The 24,290-nt window shown below is 43.7% G+C and overlaps 1 non-coding gene across 1 annotated transcript; it reads right to left on the bottom strand.

Moving 5' to 3' along the window:
- Positions 1-6,746: 6,746 nt before the first annotated feature.
- On the bottom strand, positions 6,747-6,820 carry Trnat-ugu (transfer RNA threonine (anticodon UGU)). Its single transcript has one exon. It is a non-coding gene; the product is annotated as a tRNA-Thr (tRNA).
- Positions 6,821-24,290: the final 17,470 nt, after the last annotated feature.

Below are 24,290 nucleotides of genomic sequence, written 5' to 3'. Positions count from 1 at the left end.
AAATGTAGAGACTCTTCGTGCTCGTATTGTGGACGGCTGTGATACAATACGCCATTCTCTAGGGCTGTATCAGCGCATCAGGGATTCCATGCGACGGAGGGTGGATGCATGTATCCTCGCTAACAGAGGACATTTTGAACATTTCCTGTAACAAAGTGTTTGAAGTCACGCTGGTACGTTCTGTTGCTGTGTGTTTCCATTCCATGATTAATGTGATTTGAAGAGAAGTAATAAAATGAGCTCTAACATGTCCACATAACATATTTTCTTTATTTGTGTGAGGAATGTTTCCTGAAAGTTTGGCCGTACCTTTTTGTAACACCCTGTATATGTAGTGGAGTTAAACTTATTATAACGTGTAAAAAATATAATTTATTGTTAGTTGTTCATATATTTTATACACGTTTTATACTTGTTAACATACATTGTTCTGAACTTTGTGAATTGTGGAAAGTAGATTCCTAAATATTTGATATTCTCATTTTGTATTTTGATTCTTCTTGAGTAACCATAATACATATCACATGTTAGTGCAGCAACACAGCCAGGATCTGAGAGTAGAAAATTGTAGTTACTGTGCAGAACTCTAACATAATTGATAACACTCATGGTGTGATGGCACTATTTTAAATCACCACTACATTGAACTCTCGATCCGATGAGATCTCTATAACAACATGTTTATTGTCACTGCCATTCAGCATGCTTGTTTCAGAGAATAACACCACATGCATTGTTGTGGTATGTAATGCTAGAGTCTCGAGGAGTAGTGCAGACGTTGTAGGTAGTAGAAGCACAACGTCATGAAACAGCTCTGTCTACTGACGTGATTTCAGCTCCAACATTTTAGTTGCTGCATCAGAAAGCCTTCTGTGTGCTGACTTGATTTCTGCTTCAATGTATCAGTAAACTATTGCACTGAAGTAGATAATCATCTATGCATTGTAATTTGGTTTAATGTATACAATTTCAAATATGCACATAATTCTACACCATTGTAGGGCATTGTTGTTGGTGCATCGTACTTAGTAGTATGAGATGCTGCACAGCAGTCATTGAAATTTGTACTAATGAATTCATATTCTGCAGTGTTGTGATGGGCAAGGTCTGTAAGACTTCACCAAACAATTCCATCAAATCTATACATATGAGAATGGCATTTCAATATGCTCATCCACAACACACTGGATGGCTGTACTAGCATTCATTACATTTCTAAATGTAGATTCATGAAAGTGGGTGCACTGCACAGTATTCTCTGTGTTGCATATTTTCACTGTTCCTGGGTAGTCAACCATACATATTGTATTGCAATCCAGCAACAATGCCAGCATTTGAGCGTTCAACATTACAGTTACTTGTGTTGGAATTCCAGCTTAATTGGTATCTTTCACAGTCTGACAGCATTACCTTCATGTCACTAAATCGTGGCTTTTTGAAAAATTATCGCAGTGTTGAACTCCCAGTCTGATGACATGGCTACAACAGTGCATTTACTGTCACTCACATTCAGCCTGTACATTGTAGTGCACATCCTTACTTGACGCACTATGCAATGCTGGTGCTGAACATTTGTGTTGACTTTGGATATAGTGGAAATTCAAAATCTGGAAATAGTTCTGCATGCCGACTTGATTTCCGTTTCAGTGCCTTGAGAATTGCAAGAGGCAGTGTGTCTGCATTCTGACTTGATTTCTGCTGCTTGGATTTGAACATAATCAATGACATTTTGGATCGCAGTCATTGATTGTCATCTTGAATTTAAACTTAGAACCATGCAGACTGTGTTAGTGCCATCATGATCATCATCTTCGATTCCCTGACATGAAGACTGTTCTAAGGTCAGTCAACTTCCTACAGTTTTTTGGCAATTACTTACCTTTTGGGGGTAATTTGTTATGTTTTGGGGGAGGGGCAACTTTCTACCATTTCACTATAACTTAGAGGCATTTTGTTACAATTTGTGTAAAATGTAGGATACTAGCTGCACTGCCCAGCATTGCCAGGGATCTTTCACATCTGCCACACAAAGTGATTCGCCCTGTGTCTTGTTGATACACACAGCGAACGCAAGCCGTACGGGAAACTGCAATTTCTGTAAATAGAAGAGCATGTTTAAATCACTGGGTATCAACAGAACGCGAGGAATGAATACGTCTTCACCTGCGGCATGCCCGATGATGATGGTGACCTCTATTAAGGTCGGCAATTTGTCCATCATGACCAGCCATGTACTTCTGCATTTGTAACTGCGGTAGCTAATCAAAATATAAGAGTTTGCGATAGTGTTTCTCCCAAATTCTCAGGCTTTTCGTCATCCAGTGATCTACTGGCGTCTGATGGTACTATCTCCAAGATGAGTACTGACGCTGCAACAGATCTAGTGTTGTTGAATAATTATTATGACAGTCTCCACTTGAGAAACAAGATAATCAGTTCTCTTCGTCAAGGCTTACCAACGTATTGGAATATGCATGTTACAAATCAGAATATTTAGAGAGTCACACGTGACAATTTGAAATCTTGCTGAATTTTGTTTTATATTGTGTATCTGTCACATATGTTATGTGAAGAAATTTCGTTCGTTTCATGTGCATAGTGTAAGAAAATGGTTTTTTAAAACATTTATTTACAGATTATCGTTATTTTAATGATTTTTCATCATAATACCGAGTCGACGCGAAGTCTCTCTCGACGGCAATGTTTTATAAATCCTTCTCGGACTTGCAGCGTCAGTTGAGTGAAAGACCTCGAGCTTTCGACAATTAGCTCCACCGTTTTCGTCAAGAGCAACTGACTGTCAAAACTGCTGCTGTGGCGGCCTTATATAGCCCAAAGACGGCTTCTGATTGGTCAGTAATTACGTGAAGCTGTGGCAGATGGTGTCAACGTCTGATCTGGTGGCGCCACCGCTTCCGCCGTGGCGTGAGCATGGTGATGAATATTTTTGGCTCCTCTCTTCATCGAGAGCTCGTTCCAGGCTCCGCCAAGATTGTATCCACTGTCACTGTTGAAGATTTTATCACACGTTCTTGTTTATACAGGCTCTTTAATTACAGAGCCCCGGTATGTGGGAGCCTGGGATAAAAATTTTGTTTAGTCAAACAGTATTTCAAGTTTGTTTGTGAGTCTGTGCGCAGCAACTGCATATTTCTCCTGTTCTCGGTTTTGAATATGCCGTTGATGTTGTGCACAGTGGTCGGAAATGATGTTGATGGACTGGCAGATATAACTGCTTCCACAATCACAAGGAATGTTGTAAATCCCAGGAATCCTGAGGCCGAGACTGTCATTAACAAGGCGTAGGATCTACTTTATCGTCGTAGGAGGTCGGAAAATGGATCTGATACATTCGTCTTCCCAGGACTCTGTGTATTTTGCTGGATATAGCGTCGCAGAAGGGAAAAAAAGGCAATCGGTGGCTCATCACGTGAATGTTCAACATTTTCACGTTTCCTTTCCATGGAGAACGCTGACTTCATAACACATGATCCATAGTCGTTCTTTCGTACCACATACCTTACGTGATTAATTTCGGAATCCAAGTGGTCTTCATCAGAAACGGGTTTTGCTCTCTGTACCAATGTATTTAAAGCTGTTGTCTTATGGACTGGATGGTGAAAACACTGAGCGCTAAAATAGGAATATAAATCAGTGTGGGTAAGCTCGCAGTAACTGACTGGTCGAGACGTCCATCCGACTTTCGTTGTACCAAAACAGCTAAAAATGGCTGCCTTCCCTCTTTATCTGCCTCGACAGTGAACTGGGTGTTTGGGAGTACGTTGTTCATATGTTCCTGGAAGTGCTCAAGGGCGTGTACGCCGTAGGTTTTACCCTGAATTGACACGGTAAGAATTCCAAGGACGTTTTATACAACATATAATAATAATTTATTTATTATTTTCAATTAACAAAATACACGTACATGAAACAGTAGACTAAAAAGCAAAATAAGCAAAAATGAATTGAAAACTGAAACTAACAATTTAAAACATAAAACAAATGCAAGTAAAATAGATAACTAGACTTATAATGAGTGTTTAGATATTTCAGTTAGGTATGTTGAAAACACTGATAACAAATTGTGTACAGCTTATTTTCCAAAAATGGTTTTTCAGAAACCAACTTTATTACACGTGGATGTATGTAACTTGAAAGCTTCTTTAATTTATGTTATAACACAAATTTTCATTTTTCAAAATTAATTAATGGTGGTGGAGTATTTTGCAAAACTTCAGTTTATTACAAAATTCGATTAAACAGCATTCAAGAATGTTAGTTACTTATACATCTTTAAATGACAAACACTTTTTATATATCATCGTTTCGAAGATGTTCCCTCCAAACCTAATATGCCAAATTACATTTCGGGGTGTGTTTTACCTCCTGAAAGTGAAATTGGGAGCAAATAAATGATAAGTGTTGCATTATTTTGTCCCCTCTACACACCCGCCAAGTTTCATCAAGATCGCTTATTGACACGTGAGATTGCTCGCTTTTAAGCGCTTTTCGGTATATTACGAGGAAGCCCGAGTTTATCGGTCGAGCTGGAAATTCCGCGTGGCCTTGGGCTGTGGGTGAGTCCTGCTCGATTGCTCAGAAGTTACGTCAGAGATCTAGGACGCAGCCGCTGCGCGAGGGCAGAGCCGGCTGCGCGACCTGCTCTGCCTCCGGTTGTCCGTCTCTCTCTCTCTCTCTCTCTCTCTCTCTCTCTCTCTTTCTCTGTCTCTGTGTCCGTCTCTCTCTCTCTCTCTCTCTCTCTCTCTCTCTCTTTCTCTGTCTCTGTGTCCGTCTCTCTCTCTCTCTCTCTCTCTCTCTCTCTCTCTCTTTCTCTGTCCTGTGTCCGTCTCTCTCTCTCTCTCTCTCTCTCTCTCTCTCTCTCTCTTTCTCTGTCTCTGTGTCCGTCTTTCTCTCTCTCTCTCTCTCTCTCTCTCTCTCTCTCTCTTTCCCTGTCTCTGTGTCCGTCTCTCTCTCTCTCTCTCTCTCTGTATCCCCCACCCAACCGTCTTCCCTGCCATGTACACCAGCGACCTGCTGCCGCGGAGGCGTGAGGTGTGTGAGTCGTAGCGGTTTGTTTATAAGCGCGCGGCTGTCCGGGCGTTCACCCAAAAAGGTAAACACTAAACACGCAAGGCGTCGGTTGTTCGAGAGAGGAAACGTGATGCATTGTGGCTCAAGGAGGACCCCAAATTGGCAATCCCAGGCAGATGGTCAGCGCTTTCCTAGATCTAAGCGAAGAACGACGGCTGTTTGAAGAGGACACGACCGACTCAGATTCCTTGGCGTTCAAGTGTTAATGTTTGCGAGTGTGTGCAACTATTACCTTTCAGTGCGTCTCTCTAGAGCTTTTTGTAATCTAAGAGGTGAGAAAAATCGAAACAACGGTCTAAGCAATAAACGCAACAAAAAATGGCTCTGAGCACTATGGGACTCAACTGCTGAGGTCATTAGTCCCCTAGAACTTAGAACTAGTTAAACCTAACTAACCTAAGGACATCACAAACATCCATGCCCGAGGCAGGATTCGAACCTGCGACCGTAGCGGTCTTGCGGTTCCAGACTGCAGCGCCTTTAACCGCACGGCCACTTCGGCCGGCAATAAACGCAACATTGGAGTTATTCTTGTTCACAGGGAAAACCTCTGTTCTTATCATTGTGACCAGAGTAAATAAGGAGTTTATTACCTATAAACGTAACAACCTTCCCACTTTATATATTACATACATACATCTTTCAAGACATAACAGAAGGAGTTCTTGTTCAGTTGGAGGAAGAAATCTGCTGAGGACTTGAAGAGTCCATAGCCTTCATTTCAGCAGGATAATCACGTCAATATATAAACAGGAGTAATGAGAGAGCGATTCGAAACTAGATCTTTTCGAACACGAATCTCATGTCCCAACTATACCGCCACGTCGATCAATACTAGAGCTGTTATTAACAATCCGAACGAATTCAAAAGTCATAGCAGTGTACATGGCTACAACACTAGGAGAAAGGATGATCTTCACTACTCAAGGTTAAATCTAACTTTGCCTCAGGAGGGGGTAAATTATGCTGCCACAAAAGTCTTTGGTCACTTACCTAATAGCATCAAAAGTCTGACAGATAGCCATATAGCATTTAAAAGGAAATTAAAAGAATTTCTTAATGGCAACTCCCTCTACTCATTACATGAATTTTTGGATATAGTAAGTGGGTAATTTCCCAACCCTCCCCCCCCCCCCCCCCCACCAAAAAAAAAAAAAAAAAATTAAAAATATTGAGTGTCATGTAATATTTTGTCTAATGTAATATCTTGTATAGACACCTTTTATTAACCTGACACGTTCCACATCATTACGAAGTGTCGTATTCATGATCTATGGAACAAGTACTAATCTAATCTAAACTGTCCTTATACTTTGTCACTCAGCGGTAAGCGGTGTGGAGTGGAACCTAACAGCACAAGAAACTTTCAAATGTGTAACTGTATCAGATGGGTAAAATTTCTACACTCTGATCTTGACACAAGCAGGATGAGACGAGTCCCTTTTCGTCAATGCGCTCAGATGTATTTGTATCTGCTCGTGTGGGTCACAGCCTAGTCAAGCCTTTGTAGTTGGTATGGAGATAGTACCTGTTCTCGAAAGAACAGATACCATTGATGACCGTGCAGCTTCTCTAGAATAAATGATAATTAATTGAAACCCACAGCTGCCGACAGGTGCTGTTGACATACTTCCATTGGGACAGCTGAAAATGTGTTCCCCGACCGGGACTCGAACCCGGGATCTCCTGCTTACATGGCAGACGCTCTATCCATCTGAGCAACCAAGGACACAGATGAAGAGCGTGACTGCAGGGACTTATCCCTTGCACGCTTCCCGTGAGACCCACATTCCCAACTATTATCTATTAGGAACATTACGTATGTAGAGTGTGGACAGTTGGGAATGTGGGTCCCACAGGAAGCGTGCAAGGGATAAGTCCCTGCAGTCGCGCTATTCATCTGTGTCCTCGGTTGCTCAGATGGATAGAGCGTCTCCCACGTAAGCAGGAGATCCCGGGTTCGAGTCCCGGTCGGGGCACACATTTGCAGCTGTCACCATTGAGGTATGTCAACAACACCTGTCGGCAGCTGAGGGTTTCAATTAATTATCACTTGGTAGTTGGCTCTGCCTGGGTGTCGTACGTGTCTTTTGTTACGGATGTGTGTTGGTGACTGTGATGAGCGCATGTACAACATGTGACTCATTTGTGTTTTCGATGTTGTTGGAGGAAGGGTGAGGATGAAATCCAAAAGAATAGTACCGAGGTAGTTCACTTACATAACTTCTCTACACATTGTGCAGTATGTTCTCCTCTAAATGCACACTTCGACACCGAAAATGCTCAGTCATTTGACTGAATCCGAAAGCTGTAATCCATTTTGATGAATCGTATTAAGTAGTAGAGATAAGATCATCAGCTGTATTTGCTGATTTTACTCGTATTCATACGAGGTCAATTTCGGTAATACAGTCCACCACCTTCAGCCGACTCTGTGACTCTGGGGTGATACCGTAAATTGTATATAATTTGACTAGAAGGTCCCAAACGTCGGCGACCGCTAAACGGATATATTATCGCCTTTGGTGCGTGCGGTGTCAGTACATCAACACAACTATAGATGGGTTGACGTAGTAACACCTAACACGCCATAGGCGATCAGAAACATCAGTTTAGCGGACACCGATGTTTGGATCTTCTGCAGAAAGTGTCAAGAAGGTACTGTAATACGGAAACTGGCTGCATATAAACGGAAGCAGTGAATATAGCTGATGGCGTTATCCTTACTACGTATAAAATGCAATAACAGCTGTCCGGCCCGGTCACTCGTAGTTACTCCACAATATTTCAGAAAACAGACCCGTTGTTATCTTCAGGTGGTCCCTTATGACTGCTGCTACTCTACTGTCGGCATACGGTATATACTCGTATGTTAGACGTTATCTCCTTCATCACTCCGGTCCTATCGCTGCCCACTTGGCTGCCGCGGTGGATGGTGGCAGTGGTGGGGGTATCGACGTCTGGCTCCGAACTCCAGTGACGGCGCTATCACAGTCGGCTGCGGACGTCATTATACTGGAACACTTTTCTTTTGCTAGACTCAATGCAGGTTTCCACACCTTACTCCGCTGTAGGTCGCTTTCTTTATTAGTTGGACCATCTTGGACCCTAATCTCAATGCCGTCTTTCATCACACAATCCCAAAAGCAGGAAGACTGTCTAAATATTTTGGTATTGCTGTAGTCATAGTATGGCCAGGTTTTATACTCTGATCGGCCACGACTGATTTGGTCGTCTGGCGTGACTCATTGTGGCATCTATGTTCATACCACCTCTCTTCTACCGCGCACACAGTTTCTCCAACGTACTTCGAGCAATGGCAAGGGATTTGGTCGATACTTCGTTTGTGAAGATGTAAATCACCCTTCATTGAGCCTGACAGTGTCAAGGGTTAGCATTGGGAAATTACGCGCACTGTATAAGAGACGTGGCATCAACGTGGATGCCACAATGAATCACGACAGTTCACCAAATCAGACGTGGCCGATCACAGCACAAAAACTGGCCATAATTGGCCAACGCGCTGGCTGCACTGATAGTAACATTTTTAAGTGATTAACTTTGCAAGATCTCAGGTTAATCTAAACATAAGATAAGTCATTACGAATGTGAAATGATGGTAAATTAATAACACAAGTAACCGCCACAATGTTGAATGCACGTATGCTGATGTGAATGCATTGTGTTGCTCAGGTGCCTGATGATAGTTTGTGGGATGGAGTTGCGTACCTGTTGCACTTCGTCGATCAATACAAGGATGATTAATGCCGTTTATGCATAATGCTGTAGTTATCGGCCGACGATGTCCCATATGTGCCCGACTGGAGACAGATCTGGTGCTCGAGCAGGTCAAGGCAACATGTCGACACTCCCTAGAGCACGTCGGGTTACAATAGCGGTATGTGGGCGAGCGTTATCCTGTTGGAAACACCTCCTGGAATACCGTTCATCACCGGATTGACGTACAAATTTTCAGTCAGGGTGCGTCGGATAGCCACAAGAATGCTCTCTTTGTCTTGCGAAATCGGATCCCTGACGATAACTGAAGGTGGAGGTCTAGTGTCTCTAGTATTCAGACACGTTGGTTGCAGAAGCTTGTAACCTCCCCACAAAATAAAAATAAATAATATGAGTATGGTTCTAATTTACTGTAACCTCCCCACAAATAAAAATAAATATTATGGATAATGATTCTGATTTAGTGTAACCTCAAAACAAAATTCTTTCACAGTGTAACCTCCCCACAAAATTCATTTACATTTAATCTACCCACAAAATTCTTTCTGATTTAATCTAAGCTCAAAATTCATTCACATTTAGCGTAACCTCACAATAGAAAAATTCCTAAACCTCTCAACAGTAAAAATTATAATTATGTCGTTCACATTCAGTGTAACGTCCCAATAAAAAAAATAAATTCAGGAACCTGGTTATAAAACAATGTAACTAACCTCTCAATTAAATTGTCGCTCACTTATGACTTTTCAATAATTCACTGTGAATTTAACCTGGTAAATTTTGGACGACAGCAATGCTGCGTCATGGCACTGAAAGATCATTCTGGATAAAAAAAGGAAAAATTCTTACCTCAATGAAGTCACCGGATATATCTGCTCTTACAATAAATTTTTCCAGCACAGCTCTGTGCAATGCTGGCCGACCTATCTGTCATTTATGAAAGGGAGCAACTGATTTTTCTATTGCAATAATCGGGATGATCATGGATGGGAGAAATTAGTAAATTCTTTAAATTGAAATGAATGGTCGTTAAAAGTTACTTTTTATGAGGAAGATTATTATTACGAGAGTTTTAAAACATTTACATGCGACTTGAGATAACATTACTACATATGCGCGAGGCTGCTTTTTACCTTATACAATAATACTCAGGCTCCGGCATCGCTGCACCGCGACCGGGCCAGCCAACACGATACACCATACCAGACCAGAGCAGACTCCAGACTAGCCACAACTTACTGCTACAGCTACACAGTTCCTACTGCAGTCAACACTGCTCTCTGGTCAGAGACCTTGCATATCGCAGGCAGCGCATGAGCAATACATCGAAATTACATCTGCTCGGACCTCTTACAAGCTCAACTGGCTTCCATATAACCAGCGTACGGCCACCACTGGCATCGAGGCAGAACCAGCTTTCATAAAAAAACACGACAGACCTCCACCCTGCCCTCCAATGAGCTCTCGCTTGACACCACTAAAGTCACAAACGAAGGTGGTTTGGGTTCAGTTGGATGCACGGCACAGGGCTCTGGTTTGGAGCTGTCCTTGAAGTAACCGGTTTGTAAGAGTTCGTTGTGTCACTGAAGTGCCAACAGCTGCACAGATGCAGTACGACGTGCCACAGCCATACACCCAACACGATGGCCTTCCCTCTCGGTAGCGACACGTGGCCCTCCGAACATCGATCTTATTGCGGCTGTACATTCTCGTGACCATCGCTGCCAGCAATCGTGTACAGTGGCTGCATTCTAGTCAACTCTGTCTGCAGTATCGCAGAAGGGACATTCAGCTTTTCGAAGCCCTATTACACGTCCTCGTTCAAACTAAGTGAGGTGTTGATAATGGGGTCTTTGTTGACTTGAAGGCATTCTTGACTAACATCAACTTACCACGTCCAATCTCAAAAATAGCTAACGCTCACGACCGTTACGGCCCTTTTTTGAAGCAAACCTGATTTGCATTCTTGTAGTGGCACTACTTTCAAATGTAGAAACACTCCTAGGAACTTTCGTTTATGTCGCATAAGCAGCAGTCATCAGAGACCACGTAAAAATGGCAACGATTCTCTTTGCCGAAATATCGTGTACTAATCACATCGTGACCCGGCCAGACATCTGACAATTCTATAGATAAGAAATACGCCGGGCAAACGTCAGCTCACACAATAACAGCTGTTTTTCCAATATCCACGAGAAGGTGGATACATCGGTAAGGACATTTTGATGCATGTTGTGACGCACACTGAAAGACTTTTACACCTATACAGGAAACACAGAATCAAGGACTCTTACGACAGTCGTGACTTTTCGCAAGTAACGCACCCAGAATGACACGTGCCAGGATGAGGATTTGAATCTGAAATCGAGCTTTTCGCAATAAGTCGCCTTGCCCTTGGAACATCCAAACTCACCTCCTGGACTGACCAGCACTGCTAAGAGCCTTGGCTGATTAACAAACGAAGGGATGTTTTCCTGCACATGTATATAGCACAAAATGAAATAATTACGTCATTATCTTAAGTTATCGTGGTAACCACGCTGATGTGAATCTACTCAACAAAGGCGCTCCAGCCGTCATTCTTTTCTTGTGCTGCTACTCCCACGCTTGGCTTATCGAAGAATATCATTGATGACGTGGTCCTAGGAGGTATCAACATTTTAAGGTGTGAGGGGGGCGTGTTGTTTGAGAAGGAACTCCTTATACTTTTACAAGGAGCAAGAAATTAATGTTACTTCCGTTATAGTGAAATCAGTGGTTGAGAAAGAATTGGTAAGGCGAGTTCTCCGGAAAAGTGGTAAACCTTTGTTAGACTCCAGGTCCTGGCGCACGTTTTAAATTGTCGTTTCAGGTACACTGAAAGACAGAGTACAATCACCCCAGTTGATCTTTCTCGTGTGACCACTGAAACAGAACAGACAATATCGGTCTTAGTCACGTGGTGGCAGAGGTCACAGTTTTTTCAACACTATTACGATGTTACGCATTAGTTTTCGCTTTATCCCCGTTCCTACAAACGATTCATCCTTCTGTCAGTTTTTGTGTCTTACTGTTTACGAATTCTGCTTGCTTTATAGATATGTACATCACCTAAAGTCTTGCTCACAAAATTACGTTCTAAAGTGAGTCAAGAAATATAGTACTATCTCGAATACAACGGTCTTTCTTTTCGTGTACAAATGGCTCTGAGCACTATGGGACTTAACATCTGAGGTCATCAGTCCCCTAGAACTTAGAACTACTCAAACCTAACTAACATAAGGACATCACACACATCAATGCCCGAGGCAGGATTCGAACCTGCGACCGTAACTCTCGCGCGGTCCCACACTGAAGCGCCTAGAACCGCTCGGCCACCCGGGCTACTTCCATGTACAGTCCGCGAATGTTATAGGATATGGGGGAAAAGACGTAACTGGCACACTATGTACGTATCTTACAGAGGATTGCAGAGTACACATGTCGATTTGTTCATAGTTCCTTTATATTATTAGCTGTGACTTGGATTGTTCAATAACCATTCTCCACACGACAGGTAACTTGCGCCTCTATTTATTGTCTGCTATTTCGCGACAAGTGCCACATAGTGTTATGCAGCGCTTTTTTCCTAAAAAAAAGTTTGAGGGTACTCCGGCATTGGAATAATGCAGCGAAAAGTACTTATAACTGAAGCATAGGATACCCCCCGTCTGCTTTTAGGCATGACGTCGTCAACATGTCTAACTACAAAAAAAAAATGGTATCGGACTCTTCAGTTGACTTTATTACAGCTCAAATGAAGGTTTACAGTTTCACTTTCGTCGCCCACTGATGTTGAACTTCCAGGCTTTTCTCTTGTACACGAATTATTGACAGTTTTTATTTTTTTAGATGCAGGAGAACAAGTAAAATAGATTGTTGGTTTTCTGATCATCTCTCACCTCCAACTTAACTTACAAGTTGCTACGAAAGACAGGACACACTGTAAAACTTCGCACAACCGACAAGAACAGAACAGCAAAAGCAAACGAATAAAGAACAACAAAACAAAAATGGCAATGAATCGCGAAGGGTCGTGGTAGCGGGACCGCAGAGACATCTATCGGAAGCTCGGCGTTTGAGCGTACGCATATCCATTTAGCACTACCATCGCCCACTATTAGCGGATGAGGGCACTACATGCTTGTCGAAATGGCTGCCAGCGATTCAGTTATCGATAACGGTTGCCGCAGCTTCGAAATGCTTCAAATAGTCAATTATATCGCTTTTCCCGCCAAAACCTGTACTAGTATTGTTCGTATTGCAATTACCAACACGAAAAAATGAAATAAAAAATTTACCTCCGTGAAATAAATCTTTAGCACTCTTCCAAGTTCTCAACATCGTAAGAAAATTACTCTGTCGATGAAACAGTTTAGGGGTACGCATCCCCCAGCGTTCCCCCAGGAAAACAGCACTGGTGTTATGACAGCTAAGCTGTGCAGTTTATCAAGTTGTGTCATCTGGAAGATAAAATAAGGATTTATTATTATTATTATTCGTGTGGTTTACATGATCATTTTACATTCTTATTTAAGGACGTCATACAAAAATGATTAAATATGTATATACAAAAACAAAATACATTGACGTCCAAAGACGTCACGGCACCTGTCAAACGGGGTAAGCGTTTGCTTGGTACCCCACATCCACAATAGCTGTGTGCACAGTCACAGACGGTGCAGTACGGCACAGAGAAGGTGCCTACAGACATTGCCTTGGAGGGCCTCAGGGAGAATGGAAGCAGAAGAGTCGCAAACCGATGTGGCCTGATGGCTTAATGTGAATCGCTCTGTTGTTTCTCAGATGTGGCGACAGTTTATAGAGTCCGAAACTGTACCCCGGAGACCATGTGTGTCATCAGAAACAGTGAACAATTATTACAAGGACAAGACGGTACCGCCTTAAGTACCGTACTGCAACTGGCATCTGACCTCGCAGCATCCTCATAGCGTGTTGTATTGAGGCAAGTGCTGTACAGGTGACTTCAGCAGAGTGGTCTCTATTGTTGGAGACCTGCTGTCTGTTTACCTCTGGCGTGTCTTCACAGAAAGTCACGTCTAGAGTGGAGCCGTCAACATGCCACGGGGACGGTCGAACGGTGGGCCAACGTTCTTTTCACAGATGATGGCTCTGAGCACTATGGGACTCAACTGCTGAGGTCATTAGTCCCCTAGAACTAGTTAAACCTAACTAACCTAAGGACATCACAAACATCCATGCCCGAGGCAGGATTCGAACCTCGGCCGTAGCGGTCTTGCGGTTCCAGACTGTAGCGCCTTTAACCGCACGGCCACTTCGGCTGGCCTTTTCACAGATGAGCCCGATTTGGTGTGGAGAGCGATTCTCGACGGATTTGCATCTGGAGGGAAAGTGGAACACGATTTCTGGATCCAAACATTGTGGAAGGAGACCGATATCGAGGATAATCCCTAATGGTATGGGCAGGAACTATGTTGATCACTCGAATGAAATTTTACGGGTGAATCAGCAAGATTTAACTGCTGTCAAGTACCGTGGTTGTTGCAAAGTGCTGTGGGTCCAGACTTTGTACTGATGGACAATAATGCTCGACCTCACAGAGCACGGGTGGTTGTGTTTTTCTTTTTCTCTTTTTTTTTTTTTTTTTTTTTTTTTTAAGCAGTTGATATTGCACGCAAGGCGTGGTCTGCCCAGTTTGAATCGCTGAATCGCATAGAGTATGTCTGGGATGCATTAGGGAGACTGGTTGCATCATGTCAGCATCCATCAAACACTCTCCAAACTTGTGAGCAACTCTGCAGGAACAATGGGCGTTATTGCCTCCACATGAGGTTGATGACATCATTTGCAGTATGTCCCGTCGTTGTCAGGCCTGTATTGGTGCCAGAAGTGGTTACACCCAGTAATGAGTTCATTAACCAGTTGTCAGAATGTGTGTGCAAATCCGTTAAGTTGAAAAAAAAACGAAGAACATTTTTGTCTACCGTTATGCATGTTGCAGTCGATTATGTTCTGTATTCTTTACGTTGTTTCTACTTTATTATTACCTGTCTATACTGTTTTGTGGTAAAATAAACGCAACCTTGAAAATTTCCGTTTGTTGCTTTAATTTTGGACTTTAGTGTATAATGAACGCACAAAAGTTGTATAATTTAATATCTAGGTCTCCTAACCAGTGCACAGATCTTCGGGTCACCAAACACAGTTCATTGAGTCTGTTGAGTTCGTGGAAAAAAAGGAATATGGAGATATTAAAAAACATTAAGTGAGGGATGGTTGTTAATAACGACAATCAAAAATAGAAACATAACTTGGGTGGGGTATTAGTTCAAAATGGGCTCCATAATAAAGAATGCTTTACAAAAATGGTGAAAAGACAAAAGATGAGGGGATGGAGAAGATATCAGCTAACAGTTAGTTTCCAAGTGACAAGTCGCGTTTTTCAACTCGCGTGACCTTGCTAAGACCTCCAGTTTTTACGATCGCGTAAGCTGTGTACTCGAAAAGCTCAGTAAAGTTACACTTCTAAGAACTACTTTTACTGAAAGTGTATTGATTTGAGAATTTAGTTACCTAATATTAACTCTGAAGAAAAGTAAACTGTTGTGTCATATCTTTTCAACTACTGCGGAGGTTATCGTTACTAACTGAAATGTCATTACATAAAAAAAAGTCACTTTTAATCAACATTTCACTTCTTACATTACCTGCCGTAAAACTGGGTAACTTTGAAACTAAGGTATAACTTCGGGATAAAAGCGCACTCTAGGTTTTTATTCTTGTAGCTTTGTCTAATGTACAACTCTGATAATTGCTTTAAATCTCATGATTAATTGTGATTAGCCGTAGGAGGAATGGGATGGGGATCGTACACCCTTACACCGTTGCCCAGTGTTTTTGTAACTCGGGTCAATATTTAAACATACAACGCTGCTCCAGTGTGTTCTTGCAATGAGCTTCCATTAGTTATGGATGCTACAGGTACGTGCATTACACCGGAACTAGCCACGGAGCCATTTCGTTTCCAGGTAGCAAAACGTGTTCATAGATTTCTTCGAAACTTTCTGTTACTGCCGGTAACTCTGAAGACTAACTGAAGGTAAGTTGATATAAATAAGTTATATGTGCAGACCATTCCGCATAAGAGTTAAAATTTACATTTTTTTCAGCCATAGTCAAGTAAAAATGTTATTTCCGTGGATTATTGGGGTAACTTTGCGGGAGCACACAGGCCTGCAGAAAGAAGTGTAACAATTGAAACTGTAGAAAACAAGCCTCATTAACGAAATTAGGGACATTTGTGAATGGTTTAGTAGAAAAGACCACGGTTTAATTCGCCTTATAACTTCGTTTGTAAGTATAAGATAGGATAGAGGGCTGGAGCTGTGTCAGGGTTGCATGATCCGAAATGTAGGGGCCAGGATCTGTCAGATACTCGAATGCGCTAGTAGGAAATTGTTAACAGAACAATCGTCTATTGCTCATGTATACGAGGTGTGGGTAGAAAAAAACCGGACTAGTACTGGTGAAACAATAAAACGAATGCAATAAGGCTGAAAGTCGCGTGGCCTGTCACGTGACTCTCGCTCCGCCTACTGCTCGAGTTTCATCTGCCTCCTGCACTCAGTCTGCCCGTGGCGTCTGTTTTAAGTAGTTGACGTTTAGTCTGTGCGTCGGAAAATGTTGAGTGTACAGAAAGAACAGCGTGTTAACATCAAATTTTGTTTCAAACTAGGAAAATCTGCAAGTGAAACGTTTGTAACGTTACAATTGTACGGCGATGATTGTTTATCGCGAACACAAGTGTTTGAGTGCTTTAAACGATTTAAAGATGGCCGCGAAGAAACCAGTGATGACACTCGCACTGGCAGACCATTGTCAGCAAAAACTGATGCAAACATTGAAAAAATCGGTAAACTTGTTCGACAAGATCGCCGTTTAACAATCAGAGCAGTGTCTGAGTTAACAGGAGTTGACAAGGAAAGTGTTAGGCAGATTCTTCATGAAAGTTTCAACATGAACAAAGTGTGTTCAAAAATGGTTCCAAAGTGTCTCACAATTGAACAGAAGGAACGCCGAAGAATGATTTGTTCTGACATCCTGGAAAACATTGAAAGTGATCCCATCTTCTTACAAAACGTTATTACTTGCGATGAATCGTGGTTTTTTACTTACGATCCCGAAACTAAACGCCAATCGATGCATTGGAAAACTCCTGGTTCTCCACGACAAAAAAAAGCACGAATGTCAAACTCGAAATTCAAGGCAATGATGATTGTTTTTTTTTTGACATCAAAGGGATTGTGCACATTGATTGGGTACCAGAGGGACAAACAGTGAATCAGCATTACTACATTAGCGTCCTGACTACCCTACGTGAGCGAGTACGGAGAAAACGGAACGATTTGTGGAGAAAAAAGTCATGGATCCTTCACCAAGACAATGCCCCAGCTCACAGTGCGTTGTCAGTGAAGACGTGTTTGGCAAAACACAACATTCCCATCTTAGATCATTCACCCTACTCACCTGATTTGGCCCCCTGTGACTTTTTTCTTTTCCCTAAAGTCAAGTCAGCTTTGAAAGGAACTAGATTTGAGACTGTTGAAGCAGTAAAAGAAAAAGCGACGGAAGTAATGTATGGACTTACCGAAAATGATCTACAGCATTGCTATGAACAGTGGAAAATTCGTATGGAGCGGTGTAGAGACCGAGGAGGAGAGTACATTGAAGGAGATAACATGAAATTGTAAATAAATGTTTTTTCCAGCATCAGTCCGGTTTTTTTCTAGCCGCACCTCGTACACCATTATTTTCTATGAGGTGGTCAATACCGATGAGAGCAGGTGAAGCTAACGCGAGGCCTTTATGAGCTGACACCCGCCGGTCTCATCGTCTCGGCTACAGCAGTAACAGGACTGCACACGCAGCGACACCTATTTCACAGAAGGTTGCTAACCAGGCGCACCGCGGACGTTGCCTGCGTGAACCCGGTGGTCAGCAGATGGCTAGCAGGTTACCAGGTCATCATCATGGATGTCGTAAATGGCACCCCAGAAAGGCACCTTGCAGCTCTGCACGAGGTGGTCGTAGTCTGAACATGTCACGGCCGCTCGGCGAGAGACCAACAAGTGACAATTGTGTCTACTTGTAGAAGTACATTGGGTGCGGCAGCTCCCGATCTCCCCAGAGATGATGGTAGTTTGGCAACTCATCAGGTACCAACAGCTAGGCCTGTAGGAGGCACCCATGTCTTTTCATCAGCAAAGGCGGGGACGAGGTGGCAACAGCTGATGGGAGCAATGTCATTCAAGCTGGGCTGGCAGTCGCATCGTTGATCGAAGTCAACCAAGCGTGCCACGAATAGAACGTCACAGGTCCCACCTCAGGACTAGTTAGATGCAAACTGAGAACTGCCCTCTAGAAGGGTCTTTGCACTGTTCGGTTTATGCCAATGATGTAATCGTGTGGCAAGAATGCCACTATGCGTATGTTTTCCGGACCTCTCATCGCTCTGCACCATGCTACTGTATCCCAAATCTCCTCCTCAGGCTTTCAGTTTGATTATTTCTGAAGTGTCTGTGTACTGTAAAGCCACTCTTGTGTACGACGTACGCAGTTACTTTACTGAGTCTGGTCAGTAGGACGACGTTGGATGTTCTTCTTTGTTGGCATTACAATCTAGATACTGCATACTAGCGTGTCTTGGCTTCAGCTCGGGCCCTGTCGCCGGCCAGGAAACTTTAAAATGTTTTCACATCCACCAGGAATACTATTTTGGGCACCAACATCCTCCATTCCTTCAGAAATTTCGCCTGTAATTTCTAGCTTGAAATGTTCCTGCAACAATCTCGTCATACATATCCTTTCTTTCAGGAGTGCTAGTCGTGCAAGGTTTGCAGGAGAGCTTCTGTGAAGTTTGGAAGGTAGGAGACGAGGTAATGGCGGAATTAAAGCTGTGAGGATGGGGCGTGAGTCGTGCTTGGGTAGCTCAGTTGGTGGAGCACTTGCCAGGGAAAGGCAAAGGACCAGAGTTCGAGTCTCGGTCCAGCACACAGTTTTAATCTGCCAGGAAGTTTCGTACACCATATATTTTGCTTATCTTCCTGGTCCCTTCAAGCTGAACCACGAGCCTCATGTTTCAAACCTTAATCCTACGAGGAGAATTCAATAAGAACTGCAACACATTTGTTCGGTTGAAAAAATGAGTAGTTTGCTTTGAGACATCGTGGAATACTCCCGCTTCAATCCCTATAGTTTAAAGTTCCGGTAGGTGACGGTGCTATACATAGCGATCCAAACGGCGACTGTAACCGAGATGCACTCCAAGCAGAGAGCTGTCATTGATGCCTTTTGACGGAAAACCAGAGTACTGCAGATATTCAGAGGCCTCTGCAGTGAACAAAAGCATGGCGAGTTGTTAGACGAGACGTCTGTCTTCATTGACGGAAAACCAGAGTACTGCAGATATTCAGAGGCCTCTGCAGTGAACAAAAGCATGGCGAGTTGTTAGACGAGACGTCTGTCTTCATTGACGGAAAACCAGAGTACTGCAGATATTCAGAGGCCTCTGCAGTGAACAAAAGCATGGCGAGTTGTTAGACGAGACGTCTGTCTTCATTGACGGAAAACCAGAGTACTGCAGATATTCAGAGGCCTCTGCAGCGAACAAAAGCATGGCGAGTTGTTAGACGAGACGTCTGTCTTCATTGACGGAAAACCAGAGTACTGCAGATATTCAGAGGCCTCTGCAGTGAACAAAAGCATGGCGAGTTGTTAGACGAGACGTCTGTCTTCATTGACGGAAAACCAGAGTACTGCAGATATTCAGAGGCCTCTGCAGTGAACAAAAGCATGGCGAGTTGTTAGACCAGACGTCTGTCTTCATTGACGGAAAACCAGAGTACTGCAGATATTCAGAGGCCTCTGCAGTGAACAAAAGCATGGCGAGTTGTTAGACGAGACGTCTGTCTTCATTGACGGAAAACCAGAGTACTGCAGATATTCAGAGGCCTCTGCAGTGAACAAAAGCATGGCGAGTTGTTAGACGAGACGTCTGTCTTCATTGACGGAAAACCAGAGTACTGCAGATATTCAGAGGCCTCTGCAGTGAACAAAAGCATGGCGAGTTGTTAGACGAGACGTCTGTCTTCATTGACGGAAAACCAGAGTACTGCAGATATTCAGAGGCCTCTGCAGTGAACAAAAGCATGGCGAGTTGTTAGACGAGACGTCTGTCTTCATTGACGGAAAACCAGAGTACTGCAGATATTCAGAGGCCTCTGCAGTGAACAAAAGCATGGCGAGTTGTTAGACGAGACGTCTGTCTTCATTGACGGAAAACCAGAGTACTGCAGATATTCAGAGGCCTCTGCAGTGAACAAAAGCATGGCGAGTTGTTAGACGAGACGTCTGTCTTCATTGACGGAAAACCAGAGTACTGCAGATATTCAGAGGCCTCTGCAGTGAACAAAAGCAAGGCGAGTTGTTAGACGAGACGTCTGTCTTCATTGACGGAAAACCAGAGTACTGCAGATATTCAGAGGCCTCTGCAGTGAACAAAAGCATGGCGAGTTGTTAGACGAGACGTCTGTCTTCATTGACGGAAAACCAGAGTACTGCAGATATTCAGAGGCCTCTGCAGTGAACAAAAGCATGGCGAGTTGTTAGACGAGACGTCTGTCTTCATTGACGGAAAACCAGAGTACTGCAGATATTCAGAGGCCTCTGCAGTGAACAAAAGCATGGCGAGTTGTTAGACGAGACGTCTGTCTTCATTGACGGAAAACCAGAGTACTGCAGATATTCAGAGGCCTCTGCAGTGAACAAAAGCATGGCGAGTTGTTAGACGAGACGTCTGTCTTCATTGACGGAAAACCAGAGTACTGCAGATATTCAGAGGCCTCTGCAGTGAACAAAAGCATGGCGAGTTGTTAGACGAGACGTCTGTCTTCATTGACGGAAAACCAGAGTACTGCAGATATTCAGAGGCCTCTGCAGTGAACAAAAGCATGGCGAGTTGTTAGACGAGACGTCTGTCTTCATTGACGGAAAACCAGAGTACTGCAGATATTCAGAGGCCTCTGCAGCGAACAAAAGCATGGCGAGTTGTTAGACGAGACGTCTGTCTTCATTGACGGAAAACCAGAGTACTGCAGATATTCAGAGGCCTCTGCAGTGAACAAAAGCATGGCGAGTTGTTAGACGAGACGTCTGTCTTCATTGACGGAAAACCAGAGTACTGCAGATATTCAGAGGCCTCTGCAGTGAACAAAAGCATGGCGAGTTGTTAGACGAGACGTCTGTCTTCATTGACGGAAAACCAGAGTACTGCAGATATTCAGAGGCCTCTGCAGTGAACAAAAGCATGGCGAGTTGTTAGACGAGACGTCTGTCTTCATTGACGGAAAACCAGAGTACTGCAGATATTCAGAGGCCTCTGCAGTGAACAAAAGCATGGCGAGTTGTTAGACGAGACGTCCGTCTTCATTGACGGAAAACCAGAGTACTGCAGATATTCAGAGGCCTCTGCAGTGAACAAAAGCATGGCGAGTTGTTAGACGAGACGTCTGTCTTCATTGACGGAAAACCAGAGTACTGCAGATATTCAGAGGCCTCTGCAGTGAACAAAAGCATGGCGAGTTGTTAGACGAGACGTCTGTCTTCATTGACGGAAAACCAGAGTACTGCAGATATTCAGAGGCCTCTGCAGTGAACAAAAGCATGGCGAGTTGTTAGACGAGACGTCTGTCTTCATTGACGGAAAACCAGAGTACTGCAGATATTCAGAGGCCTCTGCAGTGAACAAAAGCATGGCAGTTGTTAGACGAGACGTCTGTCTTCATTGACGGAAAACCAGAGTACTGCAGATATTCAGAGGCCTCTGCAGTGAACAATAGCATGGCGAGTTGTTAGACGAGACGTCTGTCTTCATTGACGGAAAACCAGAGTACTGCAGATATTCAGAGGCCTCTGCAGTGAACAAAAGCATGGCGAGTTGTTAGACGAGACGTCTGTCTTCATTGACGGAAAACCAGAGTACTGCAGATATTCAGAGGCCTCTGCAGTGAACAAAAGCATGGCGAGTTGTTAGACGAGACGTCTGTCTTCATTGACGGAAAACCAGAGTACTGCAGATATTCAGAGGCCTCTGCAGTGAACAAAAGCATGGCGAGTTGTTAGACGAGACGTCTGTCTTCATTGACGAAAAACCAGAGTACTGCAGATATTCAGAGGCCTCTGCAGTGAACAAAAGCAAGGCGAGTTGTTAGACGAGACGTCTGTCTTCATTGACGGAAAACCAGAGTACTGCAGATATTCAGAGGCCTCTGCAGTGAACAAAAGCATGGCGAGTTGTTAGACGAGACGTCTGTCTTCATTGACGGAAAACCAGAGTACTGCAGATATTCAGAGGCCTCTGCAGTGAACAAAAGCAAGGCGAGTTGTTAGACGAGACGTCTGTCTTCATTGACGGAAAACCAGAGTACTGCAGATATTCAGAGGCCTCTGCAGTGAACAAAAGCATGGCGAGTTGTTAGACGAGACGTCTGTCTTCATTGACGGAAAACCAGAGTACTGCAGATATTCAGAGGCCTCTGCAGTGAACAAAAGCATGGCGAGTTGTTAGACGAGACGTCTGTCTTCATTGACGGAAAACCAGAGTACTGCAGATATTCAGAGGCCTCTGCAGTGAACAAAAGCATGGCGAGTTGTTAGACGAGACGTCTGTCTTCATTGACGGAAAACCAGAGTACTGCAGATATTCAGAGGCCTCTGCAGTGAACAAAAGCATGGCGAGTTGTTAGACGAGACGTCTGTCTTCATTGACGGAAAACCAGAGTACTGCAGATATTCAGAGGCCTCTGCAGTGAACAAAAGCATGGCGAGTTGTTAGACGAGACGTCTGTCTTCATTGACGGAAAACCAGAGTACTGCAGATATTCAGAGGCCTCTGCAGTGAACAAAAGCATAGCGAGTTGTTAGACGAGACGTCTGTCTTCATTGACGGAAAACCAGAGTACTGCAGATATTCAGAGGCCTCTGCAGTGAACAAAAGCATGGCGAGTTGTTAGACGAGACGTCTGTCTTCATTGACGGAAAACCAGAGTACTGCAGATATTCAGAGGCCTCTGCAGTGAACAAAAGCATGGCGAGTTGTTAGACGAGACGTCTGTCTTCATTGACGGAAAACCAGAGTACTGCAGATATTCAGAGGCCTCTGCAGTGAACAAAAGCATGGCGAGTTGTTAGACGAGACGTCTGTCTTCATTGACCGAAAACCAGAGTACTGCAGATATTCAGAGGCCTCTGCAGTGAACAAAAGCATGGCGAGTTGTTAGACGAGACGTCTGTCTTCATTGACGGAAAACCAGAGTACTGCAGATATTCAGAGGCCTCTGCAGTGAACAAAAGCATGGCGAGTTGTTAGACGAGACGTCTGTCTTCATTGACGGAAAACCAGAGTACTGCAGATATTCAGAGGCCTCTGCAGTGAACAAAAGCATGGCGAGTTGTTAGACGAGACGTCTGTCTTCATTGACGGAAAACCAGAGTACTGCAGATATTCAGAGGCCTCTGCAGTGAACAAAAGCATGGCGAGTTGTTAGACGAGACGTCTGTCTTCATTGACGGAAAACCAGAGTACTGCAGATATTCAGAGGCCTCTGCAGTGAACAAAAGCATGGCGAGTTGTTAGACGAGACGTCTGTCTTCATTGACGGAAAACCAGAGTACTGCAGATATTCAGAGGCCTCTGCAGTGAACAAAAGCATGGCGAGTTGTTAGACGAGACGTCTGTCTTCATTGACGGAAAACCAGAGTACTGCAGATATTCAGAGGCCTCTGCAGTGAACAAAAGCATGGCGAGTTGTTAGACGAGACGTCTGTCTTCATTGACGGAAAACCAGAGTACTGCAGATATTCAGAGGCCTCTGCAGTGAACAAAAGCATGGCGAGTTGTTAGACGAGACGTCTGTCTTCATTGACGGAAAACCAGAGTACTGCAGATATTCAGAGGCCTCTGCAGTGAACAAAAGCATGGCGAGTTGTTAGACGAGACGTCTGTCTTCATTGACGGAAAACCAGAGTACTGCAGATATTCAGAGGCCTCTGCAGTGAACAAAAGCATGGCGAGTTGTTAGACGAGACGTCTGTCTTCATTGACGGAAACCAGAGTACTGCAGATATTCAGAGGCCTCTGCAGTGAACAATAGCATGGCGAGTTGTTAGACGAGACGTCTGTCTTCATTGACGGAAAACCAGAGTACTGCAGATATTCAGAGGCCTCTGCAGTGAACAAAAGCATGGCGAGTTGTTAGACGAGACGTCTGTCTTCATTGACGGAAAACCAGAGTACTGCAGATATTCAGAGGCCTCTGCAGTGAACAAAAGCATGGCGAGTTGTTAGACGAGACGTCTGTCTTCATTGACGGAAAACCAGAGTACTGCAGATATTCAGAGGCCTC

This window comes from Schistocerca serialis, chromosome 6, assembly GCF_023864345.2.
Source record: "Schistocerca serialis cubense isolate TAMUIC-IGC-003099 chromosome 6, iqSchSeri2.2, whole genome shotgun sequence".
Lineage (NCBI taxonomy): Eukaryota > Metazoa > Arthropoda > Insecta > Orthoptera > Acrididae > Schistocerca > Schistocerca serialis.
Note: the sequence above shows the minus strand (reverse complement) of the source record. Positions and strands in the feature narration are given on the sequence as shown.